This window comes from Lissotriton helveticus, chromosome 6 (genome assembly GCF_964261635.1).
Source record: "Lissotriton helveticus chromosome 6, aLisHel1.1, whole genome shotgun sequence".
Lineage (NCBI taxonomy): Eukaryota > Metazoa > Chordata > Amphibia > Caudata > Salamandridae > Lissotriton > Lissotriton helveticus.
The window spans coordinates 1,899,903,748-1,899,913,979 of record NC_136067.1 but is presented as its reverse complement, the minus strand read 5'-3'; positions in this window follow the sequence as shown (position 1 = coordinate 1,899,913,979).

The window sequence follows — 10,232 nt, the reverse complement described above, 5'->3', positions numbered from 1 at the left end:
CTGCCTCAACAGTGCAAACGTCCCTCTCACAACCACACTACACACGAAGGGGCGCACCACGTCTGCCACAGCAGTGTAAGTCTCTCTCACAAACACACCACACACGTATGGCACGTATGGGCGTACTTGGTCTGCCTCAGCAGTGCAAGCTTTCTTTCATTGACAACAGATACCACAAAGGCAGCAGTAATGTAAGCGATGCGTGTGCTTCAGCAGTGCAAGCTTTCTCAGATGCCTCTTACACAGGTATCACAAGTGCAAGCCACTCACTCACTCACATGTACCTTGTCCCTCTTACCACCGGGGCTTCTGAATTGCAAACACGGTTAATTGGAACACGCAGAGCTAGTACCTCGCTAGTATCAGTAGTGCAGGCCACAAGGAGAGAGATACCACAGTTACCAGGTGGACTTAAGCTGCACACCATCTGCAGTGCAAATTTCCCTTACACATGTTGACTTTTCTCTCAGCCCCCAGTAGCAAATATGGTATTTAGGGGCTAAAGGTGGGTAAATTGGTCAAATGTATAACATCACTGAGGGTCAACCAACCCATGTTATCAGTTCTGCTACCCTTGACATTGTGGTGCCTCGACATCTGTGACGGTAGCAGTGCAAACGTCCCTCTCACACAGATGTTAGAGTCCAGGCATCATCAGTGCAGTGGTGGGGAGGGTAATCCTGACAGGTGTGTTGCCTGCCACACTTAGAGCTCTCCTAACGCCTATGGACACGGGGCAGGTGTGGTTAGCTGCGGAGACAGGAGAGAGGACAGGGAGGCCGCAGACTTGTGTGTTGGCCTGGGTGGTGCAAAGGGAAGGTGGGGGAGTGAATCACTTTGCAGACAGAACCTCAAGGCACAGGAGCTTCTAATGTAGGCAAATACCGGACTGCGTAACTTACGAATCAGGCTGTTAGAAGTACCCGCAGGTGGACTTTAATGAGAATACGCAGCATGCCGGCCGTTCGGGCATTAACCACATCCCAGACCAAAATGGGGTAAAAGGCTGCTTTATTAGACAGGTAGGCAATACACATTATAAATTCATAACAGATCATAATATAAACATTTCCCAAACTAACACCCCCAACCCCTAAGCCATATCCCCCTATCAACTATTTCTCCACCTTGTTCGGCCCAAACCCCCTCCCCAAACGCCTATTTTCATCACCTGCCTACCTCTTGAATCCAACTTCTCTCCCCTGCTTCCCTCTGTCCCAACCTATTCCTAATGCCCCAACCCTTCCTGCCTGTCTTGATTTCCTCCAAATATGCCACCAGGAAAAACCCTATCCCAAGTGTTTTTCCTGTCCCCCCCCCACCTGTGTGTCAGCTGTTATTATAGAGACATTTTTGGTACAACCACTGTCGCCAAACAGGATAAATCTTTATTCCAATGTCAACAATGTTTAAAAAGCAATGAAAACACTATACTGCCACCATAACAGTAAATAACTTCATCCGAACAAAGATATAAATAAGGAAGGAAAGAAAAAAAGGGCTGAGGGCGAGGAAAGAGGACGGGGATGGTGGAGAAGTGGAGAGACAGAAAAGTTGAATTGTTAGACAAAAAAGAGCAGTTGTTGTAAACCAAACATATACTGGTATGCTGTTGCTAAAACAGCACATTCTCAACACTATGGATTTATATTTAAAATCCCAGCAATCATTTTCCTTATGTTCAGAAGATAAATTTTGTTTCCAATGAAAGACAAGTGAACCCCGTCATGTCTAAAAAAGTGAAAATCCGCCCTATTAACCTCATCGTGAGCCAACCAATAAATACCATTGTTAAAGCAAAAACGTTGTAAATCACGATTAACTTTCCTTCGTGCCCGTTCTACGGCAGTAAAACTGTCCGCCCCTCTCCATATTCTCTGGGGCAGAAGAGCTGTCAGGATGAGTCTAGATCTGGGCCATGTCGTCAAATAGAGTTCAAGTTCGGTTTTTATTTCTTGCCCAAACATGACAATTGGACCAGGTCATTTTCCCCAAGGTGTATCAAAAGTAAATCCCGCATTCTTTTAGAGGCGAACTCGCTTATCAGCGGCAAAAACTGGCCCCATTTCATCCCGCTCTTCCCCCACCACGATAGAACAACTTCATCTGAGGAAAAACCCAAATTCCTGCCAAAATGCAGGTTTCTGCCTGGGTGGCCGCCCATTTGATGAAGAAATGGCCAATTAGCCATACTTGCTGGTGCGAGAGTTCCACACCTAGAAAGAAAGTACAATTAATATCCCTGAGCTTAAATGTTATGTTCCAGTTGTTTGATGTAGTGTAAAAACCAATCTGAAGACCAACGCCCTAATTTTTTAATGTCACCAACAGCAAAACCCCCCCTGGCCGCTTCTGAGGCCGCCCCAATGCGGAAAGAGTGTGTTCCGAATTTTTTGGGTTTCTCGCCAATAGTCTTCAGGGACTTTCTTAGTATGGCTAACACTTGCGATGCTTTAAGTTGGGAGCCATCTTGATGACGAAAAAGAAATCTGGAAAATGCACCATACGTGTATAGGACAGAGAAAACCTCCTATAGCCTGCCAGATTACCGTGGAACCTCTACCCGTCTGGTCAGTTTTTGAGTGCTCTAGAAAAATGTCAATGTGTGAATGAAATCGTGTTACGTGTATTGTCTTCAAGTCATCGTTAATGGCAGTACCCAGTAGCTCCGACACCCTGAAAGCCACAAAAGAGCCATACCATGCACAATTTATTCAAATGGAACTCAAATTCAGAAAAACACATCTTGGGCAGAACTGTGATAATCTTGGATAACAGCTTTAGCGATATAGGATCTCCTTGGTATGAACCCCTCTTTCTTGTCTTAGCCTAACCTTGTAGCATTCTCGTACCCATCTCGCCTGCTGAGGGCTCATATCCCCAGAATGATTTCCCCAAAAAAAGGAGATACCTGCTAATTTGCCAGCTATAGTGGTGGAGGAAACGTTCTTCTTGGTGGAGAAGTGTGGCTCACTGGTTAGAGGAGGCAGACCTGGAAGCAGAGGTCAGCCCGGGACCAGGGTTCAATTCCCGGCTCGGCGGGGTCTTGAGTCCTAAATTGTCCATGGACTCGACAATTCTCGCTCCGGTGCCTACTCGATTCACGGGTTCACACTCTGCGACTCTGGGCAATAGCTTGCTTAATCTCCACAACGGCCCCTCGCTGCGGGATGCCTGGCTTTCACCTTGCGGATACCCTGCCGGGGTTATCTCACAGGGGAATACCAGGACGGGTTCCCTACGCAAGCGCTTAGAAACCGCTTGGTGATTTGCGCTATATAAATTCCTGTACATTTACATTTACATATTAAGCATAATAAATCGTACTACATCCTATCCTCTCTACGCTGTTTTAATCCCAATCCATTGCATAATCTAAACATAGCACCTGAATCTAAAAATTTCTGCCAAGCTCTTCTGTGAGCCAATTTGGTGCTTTTCGCTAGAGTTCTTGACGAGCTGATAAGCATTCATATCCCCAAAGTCCATATCTCGCTGGGAATGGGAGTCCTCCGTAAATCCGCTCCGGGCGCCAAACCACAGAATCTCTCCCACTGAAAACGAGACAGGGCATCAGGGATATTATTTGCTATGCCTGCAATGTGTTTAACCTTGAAGACAATGTTAAACTTTAAACATCCTATCATAATTATCTGTAGCAACTTTAACATCTGTTTGTCTTTCGCCTTTTGCCCATTTACTAAATCCACCACTGTTTTGTTGTCAACATTAAATAGTACTGTTCTATTGGCCAGTTTTTGACCCCATAGTGTAAGGTTATACTATATGGGTCAACCCAAAAGGTGCTGGGACCTGGGTAATAATTAGTATATAGAAAAGGGGTCCCAGTTGAAACCACATCAAAAACACAAATTCATAATTCATAGACTGAACACTAATAAAGACTTCATGAGAGTTGACTCTGAGGAATGCTATTTAATACACATCACCTCATTTGAAATTTCATTACCATTTCTTCACACCAAAACATTTCAAAACATTTCAAAGTATTTAATAATAAGCCCAAGACAGGGAGACGTGAAAGGAAAGGTGGGTGAAGAAGGGGAAATAGTGTGACAGATTCACTTAATCATAGAAAAATTACAGATTATGCGGTCTCATACATATTCAACATTGAGTTCCACACTAGACATGTGAACATTGTCACATACTCATTTATATCCTGAAAGAGTCCTATCCTATTTACAGCTTGCACAGTCACAAATAATCCGTTGCTGCCACGTAGGAATAGAAAAAGGTGTGTCGACGTTTCGACCCCAGTTGGGTAGGCGACGCTATTGCCCTACAGCGGGGTCTTCCTCAGGACAGGCAGTGGTGGGGTGTAGGGGTAGTGTAGAAGGGCACATGTAGCACCATGGTTCACGTGGCTCCGTCTGATAACTGTGTTGTTGGGCCGAAGGCTCCTGGTAGCAAGAGAGTGTAAACCTAATCACGCTGAAAAATCTTAATGGGTATTTTCAATCGACTCTGTTTGCCATAAAAAAAGCGATAAACGCTTCATTTCCTGCCGAGGGTTCCCTTCCCGGGAGTCCCGCAGTGAGACTTGGACACGCGGGATGAAACCTCGCTGGCGGAGTTAAACCGCACGTCTGTGCACTCGCGAGGGCTTCTCAGCGCGAGGCAACGTGCACCGGTGCACGTTGCCTCGTGCTGAAGGAAACAGACGAGCCTCTGTTTCCTCACAACAAGGTGGATCGCCATTTTTCTTTACATTACATGCGTTGTAAAAGCACATGCAACGTAATAAATGCGTTGTAATGGCTACGCATTGTTACATTGCATGCATTGTAATGCTGGCGATGTATGGCATGAAGGGAAACAGCCTGCTGTATTGGAGAATGGAAGAGAAGCCCCGCCCATATTTGTTATTGGCTTCTGTCTTTGTCTTTCCTGAATGTAAGCTTCTGATTCATTAATTGGTTTTTAGTCCCTCCTTAGTACCGCCTTTTCTTCAATTGTAACCTCCCATGGGTACTGGGCTTTTACTTCTGTTGGTACATGGTACTTGTTTATTAGTCTGTAAGCACTATTTTCTTTTTTCCTACTGCAGGCAAGACGAGGTGCAACCGGGACAACAGTGCATGCATTTTTCTTGTTCTCTCCCTTGTTGCTCGACACAGCATGGAAGGTGAGTCTGAGGCAGGCGTTTTATTTATGTTTTGGTTTTTAAAACATAAATAAAACGCATTGTCATTTGCAATGCCAATAGCTGAAACTTGCGTGAATGCAAGACCTATTGCATTGCAAATGCTTGTATGTATGCGTCAAACAAGTGTTTCTTTCGGCTTCCACTCATGAAAGAAGTTTAAATGCCCAGGGGTCAGGAGTTCATTGCTCCATGTAACATATTGCATAGTCAACAGCTGGAAGCTTTCTGTAATTTAAAACCATTTGGTCACACTGTCCCCATCACATTAAATTACTCCATACTTATGACTAATGGAAGGGGAAAATCCTGACTGCAAAACTGTTCTGGAATTTGAAGTGGTGAGTCTGCGGCACAGGTTATTTTACCTATACACTGGTACACAGGATGCAGGGCTCCACACAGTTCTCTGCAGCAGGCGCTCTGGCTACTCAGCTACCTTTCCGCCCAGATTGCACCACGCTGTGAAACGCCTTCACGATGCCAACAGTGCAACAAAACTTTACATTACATGACAGAGTGTCCTTACAGGAGTCTTTGACGCCCTTACTGTCTGTCTGAAGGAGACCTGTTAACTCTGACACAATCCATTCGCAGGCCTCTTGGCAGTGTGGAGGAGACAGGCTTCCCAAGTGGTGCTGTACAGTGTGACAGACAAGGTGGGTTACACTTACTGTTCAGAGACCAGATCCTTTGCTTCCCTCCTAGACTGAAACAATCAAATACAATAAAAGCGTATCTCAAGCTTCTATGAAGTATGGATACCACAGGTGCATCAGCAGTACAAGCGTCCGTATCACAAACACACCACACTCACCGGTGCACCACGTCTGCCACAGCAGTTCAATCATCCCTTACACAAACACACCACACATGCAGGGGCTCCCCACGTCTGCCTCAGCAGTGCAAGCGTCCCTCTCACAAACACACCACACACGAAGGGGCGCGCCACGTCTGCTTCAGCAGTGCAAGGGTCCGTCTCACAAATCCACCACACCTCACAGGCACGGGCACACCATGTCTGCCTCAGCAGTGCAAGCGTCCCTCTCACAAACACACCACACCAAACACACACAGGCGCACCACATCAGCCTCTGTAGTGCATGTGTTGGCTCACAAACTCACCACACACGAAGGGGCGCAACACATCTGCCTCACCAGTGCAAGCCTCCCTCTCACAAACACATCACACATGTATGGGCACACCTAGTCTGCCTCAGCAGTGCAAGCGTCCCTCTCACAAACACATCACTCATGTATGGGCGCACCATGTCTGCCTCAACAGTGCAAACGTCCCTCTCACAAACACACTACACACGAAGGGGCGCACCACGTCTGCCACAGCAGTGTAAGTCTCTCTCACAAACACACCACACACGTATGGCACGTATGGGCGTACTTGGTCTGCCTCAGCAGTGCAAGCTTTCTTTCATTGACAACAGATACCACAAAGGCAGCAGTAATGTAAGCGATGCGTGTGCTTCAGCAGTGCAAGCTTTCTCAGATGCCTCTTACACAGGTATCACAAGTGCAAGCCACTCACTCACTCACATGTACCTTGTCCCTCTTACCACCGGGGCTTCTGAATTGCAAACACGGTTAATTGGAACACGCAGAGCTAGTACCTCGCTAGTATCAGTAGTGCAGGCCACAAGGAGAGAGATACCACAGTTACCAGGTGGACTTAAGCTGCACACCATCTGCAGTGCAAATTTCCCTTACACATGTTGTCTTTTCTCTCAGCCCCCAGTAGCAAATATGGTATTTAGGGGCTAAAGGTGGGTAAATTGGTCAAATGTATAACATCACTGAGGGTCAACCAACCCATGTTATCAGTTCTGCTACCCTTGACATTGTGGTGCCTCGACATCTGTGACGGTAGCAGTGCAAACGCGCCTCTCACACAGATTTTAGAGTCCAGGCATCATCAGTGCAGTGGTGGGGAGGGTAATCCTGACAGGTGTGTTGCCTGCCACACTTAGAGCTCTCCTAACGCCTATGGACACGGGGCAGGTGTGGTTAGCTGCGGAGACAGGAGAGAGGACAGGGAGGCGGCAGATTTGTGTGTTGGCCTGGGTGGTGCAAAGGGAAGGTGGGGGAGTGAATCACTTTGCAGACAGAACCTCAAGGCACAGGAGCTTCTAATGTAGGCAAATACCGGACTGCGTAACTTACGAATCAGGCTGTTAGAAGTACCCGCAGGTGGACTTTAATGAGAATACGCAGCATGCCGGCCGTTCGGGCATTAACCACATCCCAGACCAAAATGGGGTAAAAGGCTGCTTTATTAGACAGGTAGGCAATACACATTATAAATTCATAACAGATCATAATATAAACATTTCCCAAACTAACACCCCCAACCCCTAAGCCATATCCCCCTATCAACTATTTCTCCACCTTGTTCGGCCCAAACCCCCTCCCCAAACGCCTATTTTCATCACCTGCCTACCTCTTGAATCCAACTTCTCTCCCCTGCTTCCCTCTGTCCCAACCTATTCCTAATGCCCCCAACCCTTCCTGCCTGTCTTGATTTCCTCCAAATATGCCACCAGGAAAAACCCTATCCCAAGTGTTTTTCCTGTCCCCCCCCCACCTGTGTGTCAGCTGTTATTATAGAGAAATTTTTGGTACAACCACTGTCGCCGAACAGGATAAATCTTTATTCCAATGTCAACAATGTTTAAAAAGCAATGAAAACACTATACTGCCACCATAACAGTAAATAACTTCATCCCAACAAAGATATAAATAAGGAAGGAAAGAAAAAAAGGGCTGAGGGCGAGGAAAGAGGACGGGGATGGTGGAGAAGTGGAGAGACAGAAAAGTTGAATTGTTAGACAAAAAAGAGCACAGTTGTTGAAAACCAAACATATACTGGTATGCTGTTGCTAAAACAGCACATTCTCAACACCATGGATTTATATTTAAAATCCCAGCAATCATTTTCCTTATGTTCAGAAGATAAATTTTGTTTCCAATGAAAGACAAGTGAACCCCGTCATGTCTAAAAAAGTGAAAATCCGCCCTATTAACCTCATCGTGAGCCAACCAATAAATACCATTGTTAAAGCAAAAACGTTGTAAATCACGATTAACTTTCCTTCGTGCCTGTTCTACGGCAGTAAAACTGTCCGCCCCTCTCCATATTCTCTGGGGCAGAAGAGCTGTCAGGATGAGTCTAGATCTGGGCCATGTCGTCAAATAGAGTTCAAGTTCGGTTTTAATTTCTTGCCCAAACATGACAATTGGACCAGGTCATTTTCCCCAAGGTGTATCAAAAGTAAATCCCGCATTCTTTTAGAGGCGAACTCGCTTATCAGCGGCAAAAACTGGCCCCATTTCATCCCGCTCTTCCCCCACCACGATAGAACAACTTCATCTGAGGAAAAACCCAAATTCTTGCCAAAATGCAGGTTTCTGCCTGGGTGGCCGCCCATTTGATGAAGAAATGGCCAATTAGCCATACTTGCTGGTGCGAGAGTTCCACACCGAGAAAGAAAGTACAATTAATATCCCCAAGCTTAAATGTTATGTTCCAGTTGTTTGATGTAGTGTAAAAACCAATCTGAAGACCAACACCCTAATTTTTTAATGTCACCAACAGCAAAACCCCCCCTGGCCGCTTCTGAGGCCGCCACAATGCGGAAAGAGTGTGTACCGAATTTTTCGGGTTTCTCGCCAATAGTCTTCAGGGACTTTCTTAGTATGGCTAACACTTGCGATGCTTTAAGTTGGGAGCCATCTTGATGACGAAAAAGAAATCTGGAAAATGCACCATACGTGTATAGGACAGAGAAAACCTCCTATAGCCTGCCAGATTACCGTGGAACCTCTACCCGTCTGGTCAGTTTTTGAGTGCTCTAGAAAAATGTCAATGTGTGAATGAAATCGTGTTACGTGTATTGTCTTCAAGTCATCGTTAATGGCAGTACCCAGTAGCTCCGACACCCTGAAAGCCACAAAAGAGCCATACCATGCACAATTTATTCAAATGGAACTCAAATTCAGAAAAACACATCTTGGGCAGAACTGTGATAATCTTGGATAACAGCTTTAGCGATATAGGATCTCCTTGGTATGAACCCCTCTTTCTTGTCTTAGCCTAACCTTGTAGCATTCTCTTACCCATCTCGCCTGCTGAGGGCTCATATCCCCAGAATGATTTCCCCTAAAAAAGGAGATACCTGCTAATTTGCCAGCTATAGTGGTGGAGGAAACGTTCTTCTTGATATTAAGCATAATAAATCGTACTACATCCTATCCTCTCTACGCTGTTTTAATCCCAATCCATTGCATAATCTAAACATAGCACATGAATCTAAAAATTTCAGCCAAGCTCTTCTGTGAGCCAATTTGGTGCTTTTCGCTAGAGTTCTTGACGAGCTGATAAGCATTCATATCCCCAAAGTCCATATCTCGCTGGGAATGGGAGTCCTCCGTAAATCCGCTCCGGGCGCCAAACCACGGAATCTCTCCCACTGAAAACGAGACAGGGCATCAGGGATATTATTTGCTATGCCTGCAATGTGTTTAACCTTGAAGACAATGTTAAACTTTAAACATCCTATCATAATTATCTGTAGCAACTTTAACATCTGTTTGTCTTTCGCCTTTTGCCCATTTACTAAATCCACCACTGTCTTGTTGTCAACATTAAATAGTACTGTTCTATTGGCCAGTTTGTGACCCCATAGTGTAAGGTTATACTATATGGGTCAACCCAAAAGGTGCTGGGACCTGGGTAATAATTAGTATATAGAAAAGGGGTCCCAGTTGAAACCACATCAAAAACACAAATTCATAATTCATAGACTGAACACTAATAAAGACTTCATGAGAGTTGACTCTGAGGAATGCTATTTAATACACATCACCTCGTTTGAAATTTCATTACCATTTCTTCACACCAAAACATTTCAAAACATTTCAAAGTATTTAATAATAAGCCCAAGACAGGGAGACGTGAAAGGAAAGGTGGGTGAAGAGGGGGAAATAGTGTGACAGATTCACTTAATCATAGAAAAATTACAGATTATGCGGTCTCATACATATTCAACATTGA